Genomic DNA, 26043 nt, shown 5'->3' with positions numbered 1-26043 from the left:
TTTTCAGTGGTTCAAGGGGGGCCCGAGTGGCCGAGTGGTCTAAAGCGCTGTCCGTTACGGATCACTGCCATCTCACCTCTGTCTGCGTGGGTTCGAGTCTCCGATTCAGACAATGTGGGTATGTGAGAAAAATTGCCAGTAACTTATCGTGGGTCGGTGGTTCTTTCCAGGGTTTTCCCGGGTTCTTCCTCCACCATTAATACTGGCCGCCATGTATAGCCTATCGTGTGCTGAAAAATGGCGTTAAACCATACAACAACAACAACAACAACAACATCAGTGGTTCAATATCCGATATTACTAAACCATTATCCATGTTAAACCATCAGCGACATAATGTATTAACTTTTTGATGTTCCCGTTCCTTCATTGTTGGCATTATGCTGACTCTATACCAATACCAGCAACAGCAGCAGGATTTGTAAAAAGCCAGACTATAAACCCTCCACAATTGATAATTCTTTGATGCACCTATTCTGCACTTTTTCTGATTTTCGGTTTAAAAGGGAGATAATTATACATCAAATTTTACATCTTTGAGTTTTATAGCCTCTTTGGTGAATCATCCTGCTACTAGCTTTGAACCTCTGTACCCTCATTAATCGGAACCATGTCAGTTTGAAAACAGTTACGAAGAGCCATATTTATGTCTGGAAGATATATTCACAAGGGCGTGTTGAGATTAGCTTTTCTAATCCTGCTAGAGGAATTTGGGGCCTTCCCTCTTTGGTCTTCTAATAACTATATCATTAGAATATACTTGATATAATTATCCCATCCACTAGGCATTTGAAGGATGCTTAAATCATCGATGTAAATAGTGAGTGTTTATCTTGAAGGTGATTTGAGAAAAAAGAAAGCAATGAAATAACGCCAGTCGTCAAAACATTAAGATCGGATATTTCGTAACATGAAATGGGTTCCAAAATATTGACCTGTTCGTCTGCAAAGCAATACATATGCCATGTATGATTGGACACCTAGATTCATAGCATCATATTGGCATAAAATCTTCCAAATATAAGGCGAAATATTGTCTTGAAGTTCTGCTTGTCCAACCACTCTCCATAACATCTTCCACCGACTAAATAAGAACTATAATCTGCTATCGAGCTTAAATTACCACTAAGTTGTAATATTTTCATCATGATGTTAAATCTAAAAGGATAAAAGAAACTGCATTTCTACAACTGTATTGCCAAGACAAACTTGGGGGCTGGCTTCCTGTTATAATACTATAGCTTCATTATCCACACGAAAAAGTACGTTTCTATTATATTTAAAATCAGCCGTACTTGCCAAATTGAAATAAGTCCAAAGGATTTCTCTTTACCCACTTCGCGATCAGTGAAGAGTTCCTGAGACTCACTGCAGTCTACAACATGTATCACATGACGATCATGAGATTATGCCCATCAAGGAAATAAAGCCACATTTGAAGATCTTCCTTTATTTTAAAGTGATCCCTATTTGATAGCACGATACATCGATACACCAGCTAGCATCAGTCAGCAGTCGGTAGAATGGATGCCCTGGACTAACAGTTCGATATGCGAAATTCAAAGTGCCCAATTAGGGCAAGCAGCACACAGGAGAGTAACTTTATGTTGACATAACCGTATGTATTAAAACTTTCAATGTCATCTGCTTTTTAGCTGACAAGCAGATAACCAGTCTGCGTCAATTAAACTCCCAAGCGATACTATAACAGTGCACATTGAACCCAAGGACACATATTTCACTGTACCAAATATAGTATATACATTTAGACACAAAATCAAGCAGATAGTACATTAGAAAAATTCGAAGTTGTACATGCAATCTAGTCACTCAGAAACAGACACAGGATCGGAATGAACTGCCTCAAAATGTAGGGTAAGATGGGCTGTTCTTTTCAGATTGTGGTACTGAAACTCTTTAATCAGGGCTGCTTCATTTAAGTATGGAGTTGTTCGTGTATTAAGTGCCAATCACTTGTATAATCCATATTTCTTTCAATAACTTAACAACAGACCTAAGATAAACTTACATATCTTAATTCTGATAACCGCAATTCAAAAAAGCATTCGAACACAGTTCAAAGAAACCCAATACTTCAAAACGTTCGATCTGGGAGACGATCTGACACGCCAATACTAAGGTAACTGGGCAAGTCAAGTCCATTTGGTGCAAAGATGACCAGTTCGCCTAGGTCCCACGGGTCAGATATGATCAGATACAATTTCGCATATGAGTACCCCTGCTTCTCGAAAGGTCCGCATCTCCGGTTACTATTTTATGAGATTTTCATTGTTAGGCAAACATCTTTCCGCTATAGCAATTTTTAAACATCACTTTTTCCTTCCAAATGCACACTAGCGAGACGGAATGCTGGCAAGAGCCAATTCATTTCCAGGATCCAAACATAGACTCCCTAGGTCGAATCAGTTCAGTATCATGGTTCCACGAAAATTATTTGTTAACAGGTATAAAAATAAAAACATATCAGAATAAGACTGATGCTTTTCCACTCTGCCACATGTTCTGATTGTAACGTTTAGCAATTAATTAAACTGAAGCAATGCCATATTTTAATTGGAAGTCTAAATGCTTCAGACTGTATTCCATTGCCATCCGCTCAAACAATTATTTTGAAAGATTGTTTATATATACTGATATTAGATGAATTATTAAATCTTTAAGACTTTGAGATATGTGAACCTGATATGCTTCATCCATCCCTTTTCAAACTTTAAAGTTTATCCGTGACACAGCAGGAATAATTGGAGAAAAGGCTTATGTACCGGTCTTTTAGCATAGCATCGGTTGCTATGTTCAGAAAATGCATTGTGCAGTATTAGAGTAACTTACTTTACTACATATCGGATGGGTGCGAATGTTTTGTTTTAAACTTTGCTACTAATGATTACATTTGTGTGGAATAAATGTGTAATAATTATTCCTAACGACTTTTTTTAAGGCTTGTGAGTGAACTGAAATCATACAATAAAAACAAGTTCTTTGACAATATGGTTTAGCTCTCAGTTTACAACTTCTCCTGAAAGTGGGACAGAACTTAGTCGATATACCTCTGTGTTAATTTCATGCATTGTGACTTAAATTTCTCTATCAGTGGTATTGGGACAATGGTTTCAAACATATATAAACTATACAATAATTCAATATCACACCTTTCTCACAACAAACCTTACTGCAGAAGGTCTTAAAGAAATTGTATATGCAATATTGTATCAAATACATTCATGTAGCCATGCATAACTCTCTGGTATTCACAAAGATCACACCGCATTTTAAAATGGCGTCACTAGGCTGCAATACGAAGAATGGCAACACTATAATTATCTTAATTTTCTGTGGGGCTAGCAAGGCAGCTGCTATACGAACCGTACAGGTTGACAGAAATGTACATCACCAAATCAAAAGAAATGCCAGTCTAATTAAAATCCGATTTCCTCTGTCCTACGTGAAGATTTGATAGCGAGCGCTTAGGAGTCATATTCTGGTAACGTTTCAATTATCTAATGAAATGCAACTTGTGAATCAAATCATTCGGCACACTTTGATGCTCCTCTTCCGCTATGCTCAATTTCCCATACACGAAGATAAGATTTCATCTGATTGGCTTATTGAATTATTGATTATGGTAATAAAATGCATCTGATTTTAATTGGTGTGAATGAAATACATATAAATACCAATTTCCAAATTGTAACAATATCATTATAATCCAGTAGTAACAACGTCTGATATCCAACGAATCGGGAGCTATGTGCTGTTGTACACCATAAGCACACAGACACACAGCCAAACACATTTGTACTCATGGATTACAATATTCATGATCTTTTAAAACTACAGACATTTGGTAATCTAGCCAGCTGAGAAGTATCAGCTGCGAATTTCAATCCAAATTACATGGACAATATTCCTTCTTTTTTTAGCACTGATTAAGTGTAATCATCCATATTGTCTATTATCGGACTAATATGAGTAGTGCTACTCAGTGCACATGAGGATGATTAATGTTCTTCAGCCATTACTATAAAATGATTACTACATTCTAATGTACACCTATACATTGTAAAGGAGGTTGTTGCTCCAAGGAAAGTTTCAAAACTAGACAGAATAAAATCTGATTAGATAAATCAAAAGCAGTTCTCCTGTGCAGAATAAGATCGATTATAAGATTAATAGATTTAGATCCCTTTCTGCGTACCTGCATACTTGCCTACATGCAAACGTAATCTATCAATTTTATTACTCCATGTTCCTATCGGAGGCCTGTAATTGGCAATTCATGGAATTGGGATCATTTTACGAGTGATAGGTAAAATTGGAAATTCGTTACCTTTTTTGTACACTGTTAATCCATAGATTCAGGAAATTTCGAATCTACCAACCGCTGCTATAATTAACATAAGTTACATAGACTCTATGGATCTCCTGCTGTACTTACTTTAGTAATTTCTCTCTCAAAATCATATCAGTACAGGAGATGGAAAAACTAATGCAGCCTTAAATATAATAAAATGTCGTAGCTTTACGTTTAACTTCTATTTTTTATGTCACTTGCCACTGTATATAATCATAAAATCATATACATAAATATTGCAAATAATATGTTGATGTAATATGAGGTTTAAACTCTTTAGACTGCAGTATTTCATACTCTGGGTATTTTTATTTAAGGTTATATATCTCCCTGTTTTACATTATAGTTACGGTTCAACATCATGCTCCTGGTGACATTTGTCACCGATACGCAAAATTCATCAGTAACACATTCGCTTCATAATTTCATCAACTTGTTAACTTCTGTACAGTTTATCGCATGGACTCCTTCAAAACGACCTATCAGTTCAAGCAATTGGTATTCAAACTGAAGATACTAATCTGCTGTAAGTGAATCCTTCATGATATTGTATGTGTGTGAGTGCGAGTGTGTGTGTATGATTTTGAATTTTAACGTAGCATTAATACTTTTTCAGCCATATCTGTACGATGTATACAGTGTAGAAGTTTTTAGTGATTTTTGGCGCTGCCGCACATTGCAGCAAACATGTAGAAAGATGACCTACCCATGCACATTATCCTGACGCATTGCCAACCAGTCCTAACACTAACATCTTAATTTTGAGCGCCAATCGAGATAGCTCCTATTACCATTTTTAAAGTCTTTACCATGGGGTTCGAACCTGCAACCTTCCTCGACTCCCTTCACGCGATCCGCACGCTCTTTAATCCATATGCCACCGTAGAGTTGTTTTAGTAAAAACACAAATGAAATGTCACGCAAAAATATATGCGTAAGCTAGTCATTTGGCTCTTTTCACGCGCTTAGTGCCGATATACTGTTCGAGAATATTTTTAATCATGTGAAACAGAATATGACACAATTTTTGTCTTCGCCAATATGTGTGTATATGTGTATGTTGTAAGGAAAATGGATAAATCGATTTTCGAATCAAGTTAAGATTGCAAATGGTTCTGAGTCACTGGTTACTGGGCCTGAATCATATAAAGCTTATTTGAAGTGCTTTAATACTGTACATTCTAACTAGGATATGTATCATTTTATACGTATTCTAATAAGTGTTCTCCAGAATGCACAATATCTATGTTCGATGCAATATGAAGTCCAATTATCGTTGATCTGGTAATAGCTATTATTTAAAGTCATAAGTCAGCAGGGGTTGTTCATTATTGCACTCATGTTGTACAAAGTATTGATCATCATTGTTTTAGTTATCACTTATTGTTTTGATTTTAAAGTTTCTTTTTCAGATACAGAAACGTCATGTCAACCTTCTATCTCAATTCAAAAGTGTCATTAAATTTTACTTTCTTAACAATTCTTGATGTTATCAATTTCTTCCCATAATTTCCAAACAAGAATAAAATTTACAAGGGAATATTCCAATAAAGCATGGCATCTTTGGTCAATGTCCAGAAACATTGAAATTATCTGCTAACTTCAAGCAGATCACCTGATTACCTCGGAGATGGTGCAACTGATAATGAAGCCGCTGTGCAGGGGATATGTACATGTAGTTTCTGCCATGTAACAAAAAGTACATCTTGTGGAAAAGGACCTGAGTACAATATGCCAACGTCTTTCCTACCCATTGTACGGGTTACTTAGGTGATTGTTTGCTTTTTGTTGTTCTTTTTGTTGAAAAACATTTGTCTGCTGAGAAAACCTGGTTTTACTGACAGTATCATATTTTAGTCGCGCTGTATGTTAGGAATCGATATCCTAGGATTGCCTAATGCAATACCGTATAATACATATGTCACGAATTAGACTATATAAAGATAAGCAGCAGGGAGGGCAGACAGACCAAGGGTCCCGTCGAAAAATAAACCTTCCACAGGAAACTCTCTCGTAGAAAGGTTCTATTTACCGAATAAAGGCTTCTTGGGGAAGTTTACTTGTTACTGAATCCTGTTCCATCAATAAAACCTAAGTCTGAAGATTTTAGCTGAAAAAAAAGTATTCTACGTGGATTTTAATTTTTTTTTTTGTTTATTGCTATACGACTTACCATAGGTAGGGCCCTCCCTGCTGCTATTGTCATTTGCACAAAGATTATGCCAGTCGGCGCTAAAAGATTTTATCCAAACCTATTCGATATCTTGACCTTGGATCACATAAATTTACCGTTACAAATCCATGAGGTGTAGCTTGAGTTCGTGAGAAGAAATGTTTGAATTTATTTATATCCATGTCGCCACCGCACCAGGTTTGATGAATATTTCTTAATGTATGTGCATCAACGCCGTTAAAAATAACCAAAATATTACAATTATCTCTGATCACTTTAGGTATCTGAGTATACCTCTGAGTTACATAAATGACATCAGTGTTTTTGTGTCGACCACGGGAGAATATTCTAGCAGGATTAGTTTGTTTATCCAGCATCACGTCGTCGTAGACAACTAAATTTTTGATCGACCCATCTAGATCATCAACAGAGGGAGCCTACTCGATGTCGGTGATAAATTCAATTATGTTTAGCAACGCTGCATTTTCATTAAACTCTTTCAATACCTGATAACAACGCTGATCATCCACAGATGGTGCAACTAAATACAATTTATCCCATTTTAGCCATCTCATTATCAGATTCAACAATAATTGTGTTTTTCCACTACCAGATGGACCTATTATTATCATTCTAATTGAATTGGGCAATGCAGCATGATGCTTGACAGGAACGGATTTTTTTGTAGCTGAAAAATCAGTTACATTCATGATATAATAAATATTATGGATCTATATTGTGTCAAATGTAAAACACGCACACCAACGGTAGAGCTAACTACGGTTGTTACTCGCAACAAGAGATCAGCAGCTACCGGTAAATGTGAAAAATGCGGCACAAAAAAGTTTAGATTTATCTCATCAACTGAAAAAAAAAATTCCACGGAGGTGACATCACCTCAAAGTTATCCTCGCTACCAGGATTCCCCTGGGCTAAATACTCCGGAGAAAAACACCTACCAGGATACAGCTACTGCGGACCAGGTACCAGACTCGATATCAGATTAAATAATCAGGATCAACCAAATTCAGGTGAGGAACCGATTAATGCGATTGATCGGGCCTGTTTGATTCATGACATAGCATATCGAAATAAAGATATTCAACAACGACATCTTGCTGATATAAATTTAATTCACGCAATAAATTCTATAAAAAATAAATCTATCAAAGAGAGATTAGATTCGTGGTTAATTAAAAACGCGATGAAGGGTAAATTAATCTTCGGTGCCGGTAATTAATATGGAAGCGATTTATTATTCTCCAGCAGGATTGTGGCGGGGTAAAGCAGCTATCAAGAAGCTTGCAAAGGCTGCTCGAGTAAAACCGTCAACAGCTGCTGCCTGGCTATCTAAACAAGCTATATGGCAAATTTACCTACCACCACCTAAGCGGATCGAATACGCGCACTTTGATGTTAGTGTACCAAATGAGGTTCATCAGGCTGATATAATGTTTCTGCCACACGATACTGTTGATGGTAAAATCTACAAGTACGTCCTAACCGTAGTAGATATTGCTAGCAGATACAAAGAAGCTGAGCCATTAACCAAGAAAACAGCCGCTGATGTAGCTGATGCATTTGAGCGAATATATCAACAAGGACCACTAACCTTGCCAATTTTACTTCAGGTTGATCCCGGACAGGAATTTCTTGGCGCGGTGACCTCATTAATGAAACAAAAATATACAAAAATAAGACGCGGTAAAGTTAATATTCACAATGATCAGGCAATTGTGGAGAGATTCAACAAAACATTAGCTGAATATTGGTTATCAATACGCGATGGAATTTATTCAGGATAAACGATCTAATGATTGGGTTGTCAGGCTACCCAGTGTTATTTCTGCGATAAATAACGAAACAACGAGAGCTATATCAATGAAACCAGCAATTGCCATACAGAAAAATTTTATACCGATAAAACGACGTGATTTTTCAGTTCGACCTGTTCTTGGTAGTGTCATCGTCAGATATTTATACAAACCAGGTGAGTCTGAGGGTGGCAGAAAAAGAGCGACGGATCCAATCTGGAGCACGACGACACATAAGATAGTATCAGTGACAAAATCATCAGGTAGACCAGCAATTTACATGCTCGATTCGTTAGAACCTCAGCGAGGTTTAACTCGCGAGCAATTACAAGTAATACCAGCTGATACTCAATTACCGCCTCAGTCACTTAGATAATCAACTCCGCGTCGGTTACACTCTAAACACGTCAGCGTAACATTATCGCGATTGTGGCGTAAATCATTATTTATTCTGTCTACGGTAAATTGTCTGGAATCATTTTTCTGATAACTCCATGTCATTATACAATTACAACCGTCACAATGATTTTGTTTGTTTCTCTTTCAGCAATAAAATAAATTCGACATCTAAATCGAATTCACGATTATTTTTTTTATCGGTTTGTTTATAGCTGATCAATTTTTTTTTAAATCACATACTCGTCAATTTCATCGTTAATATTTATTCTAGCTAACACAATCCGTCCTAGTTGGTTTATTTTTCTGACTCTAGATACGGCTAAATGCACCAGATTAGACCATTCTATGTGATCGTCAACAATCCCAACTCGAATATCTGTGAAGAATGAATTGTCATGGCATATCCTAACGTCCACGGAGATTTTTCTGCATTCAACATATCATTGACAAAATCGATATCAACAGTGACAATATCATTCAATACAAGATTCTGCTTTCCTTGTCCTGGTATATCAACGTTAATATTCTGCAATCTGGTATCGGCTGGTCTGTAACACAACGGTACTGGCATCAGCGGAAACTTTTCTTGATGTAACTTAAATAATCTCTGCTGAAGTACGTCACGTATTATTTTTCTGCTAGCCACAATCAAATCATTTGGAGTCCACGTTGATAAGAAATCTTCCATGGATGTTTTTGGAATTATTTCTCGCATCATACAGCATTGAATTTTATTTGGTTGTAATCGAATTAATCTTTTGAATTCGCTCAACCGACCATCAAGAGATCTGTAGTCGGTGTTAACTTCCTCATAAAAATCAACAAAATTCTTTAGCCATTCATGAGGTGATTCTCCATCAATAGGATTGGGTTGGCCGTGGTCGCCGCACATAATTACCGCTGTGTTTTTTGTTAGCAACCAATCCAAAAACATCCTTAACGTTTTAACGAATACAGTACAAATTTCATCCCATATAATTACTCTGTTCAAGTATTTCTCTCCCATTCGCGAAGGAGTCCATGTACCACCATTGTATTTGAAAAAACTGTGGTACGTACATGAGTTGACGCCGCGTTGCCTCATCTCTCGTGCTAATCTGTGTGTTGGCGTCAGTACAATTACGTCAGAATTCTTAAATAATTCTATAATTCTGGTCGTTTTACCTGATCCACCCGCTCCATTCACGTAGACTGTCTTGTATCTTGATGCGGGATCATACACTGATGGTGCTGTCGAAATTTCTGATACACTATCAGAATAATAATTATCCTCAACAGCGTTTTTACAATACCGTAAAATATGTTCGTCTTTTACTCGCCATGTACCCCATGATCCATTGCCGGTTAATTTTTCCAACTCTGGTAGAAATTTTTCATTAACATAGAATGAATCAGTAGCTACCCTAACAGCGTCATTAGGGAATTTATTTATCATCGATAGCAGATTTATACTCGCGTACGCCAGCACTGACGATCTTAAATGAGTATACTGCGGTGACTCTACCTCGAGATAGCTAACTACAGTACCTAATTTTGTTCCGTTTGATAAATAAACATTTTCTCGAGCACAAAATATACCTCGCTCAGCGGTATCAGCGATTATAAAATCTAATTCAGCTTCATCCATGATCAATCTGCAATGATGTCGCTGATGATCGCATGAACCACCCTGAGTAAATTTTCCGATTATTTTTCTGCCTAAATCTTTCGCGTCGTCATGTTCTGTTGGTAGCCAAACGTCATTTTGTTTTTTATATGATACAATAGCCTCGCTGACTGTCAACGATGTCAACATCGCAGAATCTAGCATATATCGCAATAAAACAATTGGAACCCATTTTTGTTCTGAAAAATGCTTACCAAACCAAACATAACATGTCTTATGCAAACCATCATTAAATTTAAACGATACAACAAGAGCGAATCCTGTCAGGGGAAAATCTGGCAATGATCCATTAATAGATATTCTGGTCATCTCATCGCGGGGATGGCTAGATTGAGTAAAATATTTACTGCACTCGCCTAATCCGAGAAAACTACCAGGATAACACGATATCATGTCAAATGAAATCATCTTCATAAGATTATACTCAGTATTCCATAACCCACCATGACCGTATTCGATACAGCTCTGCTGAATATCTTTAAGAAACTCACGTCGAGTTGGCTTCCATGAATTTTTCTCTTTCGCTGCGTGAGCAAAAATAGATGGAATCGTGAAACAATTAACCAACAAATTTTCAACCGCAGAGTATTTTTTTACCATTGCTGTCAACGAATCATGTAAAGATTCCCTTCGGTATAATTCTCAGTTAAGCCGTACGAATTGATCGTATTTCTGATCACTAGAAAACAACCAAATAGATACCGGGTCAGATTTACTTATTTCATGAATAAAATCAAAAATATATCCGCTGTAAAATTTAACAACGCGCTCTCGAGGAAAAATTGTTACCGCGCTGCTCCATGCATGTGAATTATGATCAATTATTTCTATGGGTTCTCCTCTTGATTTATACGCGGATGAGTATAAAATCTCGCCTGATATTGTTTTTACCGTGATGGGAAATTTTAATTTTGCCGATAACACAGCAACATCGTCAATTGATGCACCATCAGCCACAGATTCTGACCAAGCATTAATCTTTTCTCGCCGCAGATCGGTTAACCCATTCCCGCGTTTGGCGTTTGTAAAATGCTCTATTATTCGCTCAGCTACGCAATTTATCTTCGTGGACATCTTCATCTTGGCAAGATTCTCAACGGTGGGTTTATTTAGTTTATATACACCATAAACAACCGCTGTGACAGGATAAGCTCGCACATAATACGGTTTGTCTATGCCGGTCAATAATCCTGGTTTAGATTTTTTACTCACCGTTACAGATTTTTTTCCCGCTAATTACAGGATCGCGCTTGTCTCGAGTAATCCATACCTCATTTTCGTTATACACAATGAATTTGATTCTGAGTATGTATTTGTCATCACCGAGTAAATTAATTAATTTTTCAGCTCTTGTATCGTTCATTGTATTGTCTATGTCGTTTGTCCTCCATGTGGCTCACACATGAGCCGCTCCATCATCGTAGAATTCTTTCTTGGCGAGATCTACCTCAGGAACAACATACTCGATATCATCGAGGTCGAATATTTTCATTATTATATTTTAGACAAATGTTTAATAAATAATATGAACAATTGCAAATGGTTGATGGTCGGCTCGTTAAATTGTTGCAACAGGTCATGTAGAAAAGAATACTGTGGAATACATTTAGCTTATACGAAACGAGGTGGAGTTAGTCCAACCAGATGTATCAGATGTCACGTCGGAATACGAGGGAAAACGCGTATTTGTTCAGACTGCGGTGGGAAAAAATATAGAGAACTAAAACGATATTACAATAAAAAATCACAAGATAATGATCTCGCTATCAAGTGCGAAGAAGATTATCTAAATAGATTTTCGGACAAACTTTGACAAATGGATATTGTATAATAAACCCTATATTCATGAAGCATCCACTCTATGATAACTATGAAGCATCACGCGATGGTGTTGTCAGGCATTGCAGAATGAAGAAACCGGTTGGTAACGTCAATGCTAATGGTTATCTTATGTTTTTCGTCAACAATGAAAAGAAAAATTATTATAATCATCGATTTATTTATGAATGTTTTCACGGACCAATCAAGCGCGATCTGGTAATCGATCATATTGATGGAAATAACTCAATAATACCATAGAAAAATCTTCAGGTTATTACTCAAAGTAAAAATTTACAAAAAGGTGATACAGGTGGACACAGAGTCTCCAAGGCAGTCAAATCAATTAATATGGAGACCGGTGAAGAGATACATTTTCAATCAATGTATTCAGCTGGTAAATATTTTGGCATTAATCGAGCTGCAATACGTTTTGTTGCAGAAAAAATAATTAATTCAACATTCTCATACAAGTTTGGTTGTTGGGTCAAATTCGATTATTATCCTCTGATATTAGACTCAGATGAATAAAAACCCTCTGATATTACATTCTGTATATATCTGAAATGATTATTTTTTTTTCGCACATTTAGAATTAAGCTAATATAAATATGAACCAAGAAAATATTAATGAAATAATCAAATCTATTGAGGTACTTCGAATCAAAGAAATTCCTTTATCGGATGATTTAGACGCCGACAAAATCACAATGGATTTTGAAACGCTGATGCAGAACAAACAAGAAGGCCGATATACCCTATCGTCCGAATACAGATTCATAAAGAAAATACAATCTGACGACACGCAGATATCAGATTTTACCCCGTTGGCGCGTGCGATTGAGAAGATTAGATCAGCGCTATCTGACGAGTATGAATCTAAAAAAATGATTGATACACGTGCGAGGCAGCTGAGAAAATTAATTTCTGAATAATTTATTTCTGAATAATTTTATTTTATTTCTGAATAAATTTTTTTCTGAATAATTTTAAGAAAATCAACCATTTTGGTGAAAAAATCGACCATTTTACATGATTTTGTCAAAGAAAAATTATCAAATTACAGATTTTCGTCGGGTCAAACCTCAAGCGGTTCTCTAATTGATTTATCGATAAAATGCGAAAAAACGTCAAAATTAACCCAAAACCACCAGGAATTTATCAAAAGACCATCAGTAATTGTTGATTTTGAGCTAATTTTGTTGATTTTTGATGATTTATCGATAAATCAATTAGAGAACCGCTTGAGGTTTGACCTGACGAAATTAGCAAAATTGTGGATTTTTCTTTGACAAAATCATGTAAAATGGTCGATTGTTTTCACCAAAACGGCCGAATTTTTCAAAATCTTCAGAAAAAAAACTACACAAATATAAAATAAAATTTTTTGTTGTTGCTATAATGACAAAATTAAGATTTTATTAGCAGATTTATGCTCAGAGTCTCGCCACGTATATCTAACAAATTCCCAGATTGGTCAGTTAGTGAGAAATTCACTCTCGACAGTAGATTATTGTGACATCTCAAGTAAACAGGATTGATCGGTTCTTGCACAAGTAAAAATCCAGGTGGAGATGCTGGTGAAAACGAATATAAAACAAACCCCTATTTTGCCTGATAAGACACAGATGCATCTGCGCTGTAGCTGTTTTCGATGATATCACAATTAAGATTAACCGCGACAACATTTGTTATATTTACCACATCAGGCGAAATATGCCGTTCGGTACCATCTGGTGCATTATCGCGCTTAAGAATAGATGGTGGTGGTATTGATTTTCTCCACGCAGCGTGTAGTTTGGGAAACAGCTCATCAAAGGTATCCTCGAGGGATTTTTCTAATCTATCTGCGTTGTATCCTGGAAATTTAAAATTTTCTAACTGATCCGCAGTGATCGAGTACGCGTCTAAAAATTTTTGTTTATTTTCTGATTCTTTTATTGCCCGAATTAATTTTTTATTAAATTTTTTCATAGATGATACAAATCCTATCATGATTTCTATTCGTTCAATAATTTTATCACATGAACTTGTTATATCAAAAATACACTCCTGAAAATAATTTCGTAATCGTTGTAAATCTTCTTCATTATGAATTCGCTCATATTCATTAAATATTTTGATAACATCACTCAGTTCAAAATTAATACCATTATCAAACATCCATAACATATCATCTTTTTTTCTAATGATAAAATTTGATACATGATATCTGCGAAGATCATATTTACTTAATTCTACAATCATATCTTTTTTGACATTAATAAAATTCTCTCTTAGGTTCTGGTGGTGCTGGTGGTGTTGGCGACGCAACCTCAGGCCAACCTAGTATGGTTCTTATTGAACTCGCGTAGATATCTGCGCTGAAATTTGAGCTCACTTCGATAACCGAAGCCAGTGTTGGCTGGTGCCCAGATATCTTTATTCCAGGATCCTCTCCGGTTATATTTTTTATTCTCCATGTTAATTCGTCGCTGATTTGCTCAATCTGATAACTGCCTGTTGGTAATCCAACTACGTTCCAATCAGGTGTTTCATCGGGTTTATTTTTATTAGCAAAAACAAATGAATTAATCGACTGTAAATTTCCAAATGATTTAGATCTGATATTAGGCCAGCTGTAATAAACTCTCAAATGCGCCAGTGCTATTTCACTAATAGAAATAGGTGTTGGAAAATAATACTGAACTCGGGCTTAGTCGAGCTCGCCGAGATCATCGCTGTCTTTTGCGGATTTGTGTTTGTCGCTATCTGCGTCAGTAATTCTGTCATTATTTATATTGACATCTTTAATCGTTTGATTGTAAATCTTTGTCATCAGTGCGAACTCTGTATCAGATACAATACCGTCATTGAGACTTTCTGATAACATCGAGGATAATTTTGAATACGCCGCCATCGTTGTGTTTAATTTATCTTTGTACTCGGTTAATTTTGCGCTGGTACATGAAGATATTTATTTTGCTATTATACCGAACACACCGGATAGTGTGGTAGTCACAGAAACAACGATGGTTATCGCTGCTGGTGCTATCATTGTTAACGCGGATAATATTATTCCGGTACCGACAACAATGGCAGATACAGAATAAACAGTAACATCGATTACGACTAATCTGTGCTGTTATTTTTTTATTTTTGTTTGATAAATATCGATTATACCCTTCAGAGACTCCTGCCACGCACGAGCCTGATCGTATCGGCATCTGGACGCGCTCATTTTATATTAATTAGGATGTTTTAAATACAAACTCAAGCACGTACGAATAATTTGTTCTAGATAAAGCACCATCAATTGACTGTAATTCAAATACTGCTTCAGTATCTTTTTGTAATTCAACTGTTACCGGGTGAGGCGATTCAATTGATAGTCCAGCTATAGTTACTCTAAATTTCATTGGACTAATCACTGTTAATCTGTATATGCCGGTAACAGCTGGAGTATATTTTATTTTATTATCTGTTCTTGTCCACGTTATAAATGTAGATGATGATACCACACGAACCACTTCATCGAATAATTTTTTAATTTCTGAGTATTTTATACTGATTGCAGGTGATCTACCAAAAAATTCGAGAGTTATTTTGTTTAGGTCTAGAGTATTTCTTCTAAAACTTGTGAAAGCTGCGAATGCACTTAAATGTTGATCATGCTCTTCACGTAAAATACCTAATTTTAAATTTACATCATCGACGTACTTTTTTGTTACAGCATCCTCACCTGCTGTTGGATCTCCTAGTGAAGATGTTTTGTTTTTGCCCATGTTAAGTTCTCCTAACATTGTATCGCCTGTGATTTTTACATGATTATCGAATTTTGCATTAATATCGCGAGCATTTTCATTAACTTTTTTGATGGAGTCATCAATTTTTTTAATATCTTCCCTAGCAGTATTAAAATCACCTACGTGAGTACTGTATTCATCTCGTTTGATTATATCGCCTATCTTAACGTTGCTGGTTTTTAATTTTCCATGCTGATCCTGAAAAATAACAACCTCGTCAGGATCTGCTCCTGCCATCGACAAAAGATGTAATCTTTTGTTGCATATTTAGATAAATCAACATCGACGGGTGTTTTTTTTTATTGATCGCGATGAGAGAGATCTACCAAAAATATCAACCATTATTTATACCTGATTGATCTAATTTATATGACGTGTACTCGTGGACTGTTTTATGGTATGGTTTGTTAGATTTAGATATCGCATCGAGTATATTAATCGCCTCATCACCGCAGATCGGAGGATCAGTTAGTGCTTGTGTTGGTAACGTAAAATACCATGCTGGTATATTTAATTGAGATATGTAATTAAGAAACTCACGAGGCGGAGCTAATACATATGAGTCGGCGTAGATAATCTCGTGTGGATTTATCGCGTAAGCAACCCAGTGAGTACCTGGTCCGGTGTTTTTATCGAGATTTATGATTCCCGTTTCATATTTATTGGGACGAGCTGGTAATTGATCTCGCATGAATACTCCTCTGAAAAATTTTATTTTTTGTTTTTAGCAGCGTTAATTAGATCTAAATTTGACATCGGTGTTATTTTACTAATCGAAGACCTTTCCCGTACCATGAAGGAGGTGTTCCCGGTAGACGATAACCTCTATCTTTTTTGCCGTATTTTCCACCGACTATCTTATTTACGGCTAATCCTCCTGGTGATCCAACAGCGCCTAACGCAACGGCTTTTGCTATAGCTGGTGCAGCCGCGGCAGCTATCGCGGGTAACGCAGCGGCCTTTGCTGCGATTAGCGCTGGTATCGCAGCTAACAGTGGGAAAAATCCACCTGTTTTTACCATATCTTTAATGGCACCAGCGGATAAATTAACCTGAATTCCTTTGTTACCTGATTTAGCTTTACTGAAACGTGCTAGCTGCTTTTTGGTTAGAGATAGCTTATTTGGTCCACCTTGAATTTGATCATGTTTCAACGTTAATGTTGTCCCGCAGGTTTTTGTGATACTCGATTGTAATTTTTTTATCTGACCCGAAGTCAGAATTACGCTAACGTGCTCATACATTTTATAAATAAACCGGTTGATTTAAATTACATTTTCTCCACAGGAGCGTCCATGATCCTCATGCGACCACCAATACCCTCAAGAATCATGGTTCTATCGCTGAGTATAACAGCGATTGCTCTAAATTGAACAGCACCTGCGTTGTTTATTCTTGCTTTAAAATGTATATCAGCAACAGACTGTTTTATCAAATCCATATGCTCTAGCGAAAAATAATAGATGGGGTAAAATGATTTAAAATCCAATTGAGATATCTGCAGACCGGTATCTATATTTTGATCTCGCCCCATAAAGCTCCATAATCGGTGATAACCACGCGCCACAGAATTACCTGTGTAATCTAGTGAAATTTCCTCGATTGATTATTGATGTCCGTTTATTCGCAGTGAGATCTCGCTGCCATTAAAATGATCAAAAATCATGTGAGTTCGTTCTTGAATGCCTAACCGATTAGCCGCTTGAAAAGCCACAAAGATATGTCGCGGTGCAGAAACACCTTGTTGTGATGCTATATGCCAAGTAAAATTACCGTTGATGTTACTTTGAATGCTATCCGTGAATGTTGTCGACCAAGACATCACTGATTTACCACCCTGATTCATAAATGATAGTAATTTTCCTTCTTCGCTCACTGATGGTGTCATCGATGGCATCCACAGGGTTAGTTTGGTTAGTACAACCTTACCGGCGTCAACACCAGCCCCTCTCCAGATAGCTTCATTGCTGTCACCTTTTCGATAAAAGACAATTGTGTGTTTAGCTCCAAAAATAACCTTTCTGAAGTATCTGCAAAAACCAAAAATGTGAGATAATGGAATCGCGCATGAAAACGTTCGACGATCACCATCTAGCATAGACTTACGCGCAGCATATCCGAGGTTGTAAGTGTTAACGGTATTATGAAGATTTGTAAAAGCAGCACCTGGTCGTGGTACTGTTCCATCCACAGCATCAACCGCAGCATTTTGAGCCAATTGTATCTTAGTAAACATATTTGGTTCAGCACTATTTGAATTATCCTTGGTAAACATCATGCTAGGTCCAGCTGATCTGGTAAAATCGTCTGAGTATCTTGCTAAACCAATAACTGTTGTTGCCACATCAACATTATCGTTGATTGACTCAATTCCACTTCCATCGATCATATATGCGGCGCTCTTGAATAAAGCCATGATACCGTTGTTAACAAATCCAATATTGTCACCCGCGGCATACGCGGTACCATCAGCTAATTTGACGATCTCACCAACATCCTCAGTATAAGCTTCGCAAGGAAGAAAATAACGCGTTGTATCTTGTACCTGCAATTCAATTCTGCTGCTGCTATTTGGTGTCACCGCGTCATATGAGTAAAATTGATAATCCTGAACAGAGTAATCTTTTCTCACTGGCTCATCCATGTTAAAAGCATCATTAGATGTCGGTGAAAACATTTTATTAATAAAAATATTCATCGTCTAAAACGAATATTACCTCCGTATGCGCTGGTGCTAATTACATTTTGAGGTTGTTCTAATGATTGTACCAGAGCCTCTTGTTGCGCTAACTCTGCTAATTTTTGATTAGCTGGATCATTTACTACCTTACTAACCTCGGCGGGCATCTCAGCGGTAATAGGTAATTTTGCCATTGTTTTTTTTTCGCACCAAATTTGATAATTTTTCCTTGATGGCATCAAAACCTTTGCTAGCGGCATCACCAACAGCACTGAAGACCTTATCACGAATGACGCCTATTGCTTTCGCTGATAATTGTTTAGCAATAGATCCAACCTTAGAAGCTATCCTGGTGAAGAGATCACCCAATCCTGACCCGTAGTTGTATTTGTATACCGGTAACCGCGAGTTGACCACGTGAATCTGTACTGGTCGCTGATTATATTTATGGATAATCATTTTTAGTTATTATTTGATTTGTTTAATCGCTGTAATAATCAATGATCTCATCGATGAAATCGCGGTAAATAGATGCGTCGATGATACCACCCTGAAATAATCTTCTACAGATATCGGTTGCTTCATTGATTATTTCATGAGAATTATTTCCGGCTCTCATTCCTCCAATTAAAACCTCCAACCGAGACGCATCGTTAACGGGACAAATAGTATTGTATCCACTACCTGTTACAGGCTTTCGCGTTCGTATTTTATGCACATATTCTCTAAAAGATTTATACTCCGGATCATTTAGATCAACATTAGATTTCTTGTGAGCAAAATACACAGCAGGAATCCAATTATCCTCAGTAATCTCAGAAAATCTTGTTTGTATATATTTTTCTCGATTTTTATACTCAAATGCGGCTATTTCGGTAGCTCTTTCTTCATCTTCAAGTTCTTTGAGGGTATCTTTATTAAACATCCTACTAATATTTCCCCCCGCTAAGTTAGATTTTTCCGGTGGGGCAACACATTTTTCAGCTTCTTCATATATTTCTCCCTCCGGCGTTAATTTTTCTTTATTGACCTCCTTGATGAAAAGTCGATAATCCGGATCGTCATTCTTAAAATCTTTATTATAATATTTGAAATATAATGCGGCAGTCCAATCTTCTGGATCCATATTGATATACTCTGGCAGTAGATATTTATCTCTTTTATCATAATCATGTGCAGCAAGCTCAATTATTCTATCACGACTTTTGAGAAATTTAGAAACATCCGCTTTGAATACATCAGCGGGCTCTGGTTGTTGCATAGGTCGAACCTGTTGCACAGGTTGAGATTGTTTTAAGCTTGCAGTATACTTGTTTACTGCATCCATGTAATTAACAAACTTTGGATCGGTTGTCATGGCCTTATTGGTATTGTGATGCACATTAAATACCCATCTAAACCAAAGTTTACGAGCTGCTGGTTTATAATCGGGTTTCAACATCATTCTTTGTTTTTTAAGATTTTCCACAGCAAACCTAGCAAGATCATCGTCATTTCTGATCGATCTTATTTTATTGATATTTTCTTCGGTAAACTTTTCAATAAAAGGAACTCTAGTAGAAGTTTGTTCTGTTTCATCCTCCTCATACACATCCTCTTCTTCGTCTGCGGTTGGAATTTCCTGTTCAGGTTTTTTTCTAATTCCACTAGGTCCTGCTTCGATAGGTACAGGCCGAGGTCGTGTTTGTTCTTCAATTTTTTTCAATATAGGAAGAATACCATGTTTCTTATCCTCAATATCTTTTGTATCACCGAAAATAATCTGCCCGGTGGTCTCGGTAATTGGTTTAAATAATAATTCGGTTGACTCAGTAAATCCTTGTTTTGCATCTTCGACGGCACGTATTTTCTGCTTAACCGCTTCTTTTATTGGTATATATTTCTTCAGAGATTCCTGTCGCTCCCTTGATATTCTTGTCCTCAATGATTCTCCAACATCCATGATTATGTCATTATTGATGTAAACTTTAATATAATCTTTGTGCAAATGACAATAGCAGCAGGGAAGGCCCTACCTATGGTCGGTCGTACAGCAATAAACAAACAAAATTAAAATTCACGTAGAATACTTTTTTTTCACCTAAAATCTTCAGACTTAGGTTTTATTGATGGAACAGTGTTCAGTAACAAGTAAACTTCCCCAGGAAGCCTTTTTTTGGTAAATAGAACCTTTCTACGAGAGAGTTTTCTGTGGAAGGTTTATTTTTCGACGGGACCCTTGGTCTGTCTGCCCTCCCTGCTGCTAGATATCATTAACCATCACTGATTAGAATATTGGATCAATGTGATTTCAATTATTAACAGTTAAAGAAACATACTTGGAGCTTTGTGATGATGACTTCTTGCATTGTATACTACTACTTCTTGTCAATTTCTCTCTCTCTCTCTCTCTCTCTCTCTCTCTCTCTCGCTCTCTCTCTCTGGCTGATATAACTGTGCAATAGGCCAGGCTAACACCTAACTTTGATATCTGAGACGATTTCAGACTTATGAGTTCATTAATGCCGAAAGGAACCGATTGGTCTCTCAACGGTTGTTGAAACTAAAGTCTATGAATAAGGACAAGTGGTTTACAAAAAGGCATTGATAATTATTGCAAACGCACTCTTTTCATACAAACATTTCCCAGAAACGCATGACTAACGATTCGATTCCTTATCACCTCCCTTTAGTAGAGTTCTGTTGTTATCGGTTTCGTTTTTCATTTAGCATAGAGCATACATTACATATCCTGTTAATGATGACATACTACTGTTTCCATATAGCAAGACGCTTTAAAAAGAAAATGTTATTCTTTTTTATTAAATGTTTTCAATTTATCACTGCATCGAACTTTCAAATTTAAGCAGTTTTCAGTTAAATGCTTTGCGGTAAGTCTCAAGGAACAATCACATTATCTATAAATGATTGGTATTCATGTACATGTTACTTTAGGTTACAGAGTATTTTATGTGCTACATCATCGGCCTGTAAGTGGTGACATATTACAAATCAAGCTTACGTGACTAAATTGTTTTTAAATATGTATTAATATTAGTATATTCCTAATTATAAATGAATACCCCTGATCCGTTAAGATCCTTCCATTGCGTTATAATTCAAAACTTACACCTGTTGGCGACGAAATGTTAGCGAGGCAGATATAGTATATAAAACAGTTTAGGTATCCATGGTGAAAGAAAGACATTTTGATAAACAGAGAAATAGACAGATGCATATAAATAAAAAGAGAGAGGCGACAGCAAGGAAATATAAGTAACCATTGCCTTAGTCGACAGTATCAATATTCACAATTGCATTTACAAGAATTACTTCCTCTTATCATATTCAATTGCTTTCCTTCCTGTAATTCAAAATTCGTTTGAGACGCAGGATTTATAATACATCGCAGTCATCGAAATATTTACTAGTTTTATTATAAAATGTAATTTCATATAGGTGGTATAAAGAAGCATTTAATGCTAAAGCAAGATAGATTCCCAACTTTTATTTGACAAAATGAAAAGCCATCTGATCAGCTTAGATATAGTTACAGGCGATGTCTCTCAAGATCTAGCAACCGTCAATCTGTAAAACAAACAAAGAAAAAATTAGTACATTGCTGAACGGATGATAATTTAGAAAAGAGTAAATTAAGTAATATAGATCATCTTTGAAAACTTTGACATTCGATGACGAAAATGACACAGTCAGTCTAGAAGAAAGATATTATTACATGTAATTAAGGGTGGCACTTCATTGCATCAGACGACACAGAACACGTTTGGATGGTGCTCCTACTTTTTTCCAAATCCTATATTAAATATATGAGAAATAACATGGCTGTTTCATCTTATAATTTCAAATTCCAATATGTTCATGTCATACTTCCTCAACAAACATGTACACAACATAACCACTCCCAAAAACTGATCTGCAAAACATTGTATCAGAACCTCTCTATCTGAATACCCCAATGGATATAAAAATGTCCTCCATGATCACTCTTTACATTTAAATAAAGGTTGAAATAGACTTAATAAAACTATTTTATTGGTGTTGTGGTCGTCTGTTATTTGGTAGCAGTAGTAGTAGTAGTAGTGATACTTTCTTTGATGACAGAAATGGTTTGGGATCTACTGATGGCAGATGTGAGGAAAAAAGCCAAGTAAAAGAGAACAAGTAGAAATAAGAGCAGATAATGTAGGCAGATAATAAAAAAATAAGATGGATAACTAACATTCAGTAGCACATATCCAAGATTTTGATTCTCTGAGAATAAAATAGGTATACCTACTCAGTAACCATATCCATTCAGTCCACCATATCCGCCTTTTCCACCAAATCCACCATATAATCCGCCAAGATTACCATATCCTCCAAATCCGCCATATAATTTACCATTACCACCATATCCTCCAAATCCTCCATATCCACCGTATCCAACTAATTCTTTACCATAACCTCCCAGGAAACCTCCGTAACCACCTGCGTAACCTCCATATCCTCCCAAGAAACCACCGTAACCACCTCCGTGGCCTCCGTAGCCGCCGTATCCACCGTACCCTCCTAATCCACCACCATATCCTGGAAGAGCGGCCTCAGCCATGAGGCAACATGCAACAAGCGCGAATAATACCTTCAACATTTTGAATGGAACCGGACACCTGCAAAATGAATTAATCATCTACTCCAGAACAATAATCCAGATAGTGTTTCACATTTAAGGAATAATACAGTCAGTGCAATGTTTACTGTAATTAATAGCACCGGGGCAGAAACGTAGCAATGTACTAGTTCATGTGAACCATCCACTTTCTCAAAAAGAACACTTTTAGTGAAAATACATCCAAGTTTAGTCAGAGGTGCAGGTGTAGTTGTTTCAAAGATATTTTCTATATAATTTATTATCATTTATCATGGGACTTTAAGCGAATTTTTCTGCCGTACAGTGTTACTTTCTTAATATATATGTTTCTGGCTTGTTTCAGATAGGAAGGTTAGCAAATCCACGAGTATACGCATCAAATCAGAAAGTGAAATCATTTAAAGATTGGTCTGGAGCATAAAGGAGATTTAATTTGCCTCTCTCTCTAACACACTATCTCTCTCTATCTCACACACACACACACACGCGCACATACACACACACACACACACACACACACACACACACACACACGCACAAAAATAGCTAAAATATCCCTAACGAGCAACGTAGTTGAATTGGCCAGTTACGTGCCTGATGTCTAGGAATGAAAACCTACTCCAACAAATATCCAAGTGTAGCCAGCCGTTTTCAAAATCTTGCTAATAAAGTTGAGATTATTACAAACAAATAATAAAAGCAAAGCTCGCACTCAGTGGTTGTTTTCAACCTGGTTTAAACACATGCGACTTTGAAATGTGCCAATCCATACCTACCGTCACAGAATGCGTCAACCGATAAGGATATTTGCTGCTCTAATGAAACTAAAGCAGAATTCTATACATAATTTCAATATTTTTCAATTTATGTTCCGTGTCTGAACTCTTCCTACGCTGTTCACATGACTCCAAAAGTGAATACAACAGCTAGATCCTTATCTAACAGGCCGTATAAATCAGAAGTAGGTCAGACAATGTAGACCCTGATCTGCGATCATATTATACAACGAAATATTTATTAGTTTATAATATAGTACAATACCTAACAAACGATATCAAACAATGCGAGAATACAATAATATCATTCAAAACCAAGTTATCTGGACTCGGTAATAAAATACTGTTAGGAAAAGGTCTTCCGTTTTGCAAATGGTTACTTTGGTGATCAGGGCACAATTTTTTGTTCAAATACATTAAATGTTATTTTGGGAAAGTAATAAATACGTTGAATACTATATTAATCAAGTATTTGAATAATAAATACACAAATAAATAAAAACCAGACATAACGTTTAGAAGCTGCTATTATTATATATCTAACTTAGACAAGTGCACATATGATTCTTTGAATTCTTGATCTCTGACACCGATAAACAATTCATACAATACTTCGTCTGAAACTAGTATCTGACAAAACCTTACAATTTTAATATCTCAAAAATCAAATATGAACACAGGCTAAAATATTAAGAACTTTAAATGTAAATGTTTCATGACTTAACGCTTCGATTTTATGAAGAATATGCAGTGAAAATATTCTTGTTGCGAATCAAACATTTAAAGTTATCAATTTGAGAATGAAACATAGGGATAATTCGCAAAAGTGGGATCTGAAGTTAAGCTTATAAAACCATTCCAATTCCTATACTCAAACTATGACTCAACTCAAAATATGATAGATGATTGATTAGTACTTTTATTTTAGCCAGCCATACGTCAAAGTTTTCATTCCATCGAAGTATATATCAAAGTCATCACACTAATGTTTCTTCAATACATTAAACATGAAAGAAATCCTGTATCTTCTCTACCACTTCCTGATATGACAGCAAGACCATTGATTCAAATTCAGGTTTCAGATTTTGTATAAGGAATTTAAAATTAAACAGTATACTACAAATTTATTGCAATAAATATAACAAACATAGAAGTTGTTGTCTATTCTGTACAATAAATGTTTTCTAAGAAATTTCTACATTGTAATAGTAGCTATAGTTACCTCTCAGTGAATCCAACAGTTTGAATGTACTTACCTGGCTATCGTGTTAGAGGGAGTTTGCCGCTTGGATTTGGCTGGGAAAAGGATATTCCATCTTTTTATACCGAATATATATATATAACATTTTGCCCGATTGATGACTTACATACAATACATACTGTTGCATGTGGACAGTTGATGTTTTTATGACTGTCCTGTCTGAGTTAATACCTTTAAAGATGACTGATGCATACAAATGTCATTCTCCCTGACAAACCTAAATATTCTTTCACATTTATTCGTCAATTAAAAAGCGACAATTTCTCGCCTCCAACATAAGATGAAACGATTAGTACATTCAAATCAATGTAACTATTATTCATCAAATCTCCCTCTACCTGCCTCGGTCTTACTGTCTGCCAAATACAGTTAGACATATAGGTAAGTTGGTCAATTAATACACAAGTAGGCATGTAGGCATAAACGATATACTTTAAAAAAATGAACATCACAAACTTTATATTTAAATCTCTAGAACGTGTCTATTATAAAACTAAAGAAAATTATATTTTAACCTGTATGCTATGGAAATAGTATCCTTATTCAATTTTCATATTTAAACACTTTTCAAACAATGTAGGTTTCATTTCCGTGCTATTTCAATGTTATAGTGTTAAACAGTGTTGATAAAAACAGATTCTTATTGCTGGCCTAAATAGCTGTCACCATGGA

The sequence above is a fragment of the Sinohyriopsis cumingii genome, chromosome 7 (assembly GCF_028554795.1).
Source record: "Sinohyriopsis cumingii isolate HCF-2022 chromosome 7, ASM2855479v2, whole genome shotgun sequence".
In the NCBI taxonomy this organism is placed as follows: domain Eukaryota; kingdom Metazoa; phylum Mollusca; class Bivalvia; order Unionida; family Unionidae; genus Sinohyriopsis; species Sinohyriopsis cumingii.
The sequence above is the reverse complement of the archived record's forward strand: the minus strand, read 5'-3'. Positions refer to the sequence as shown.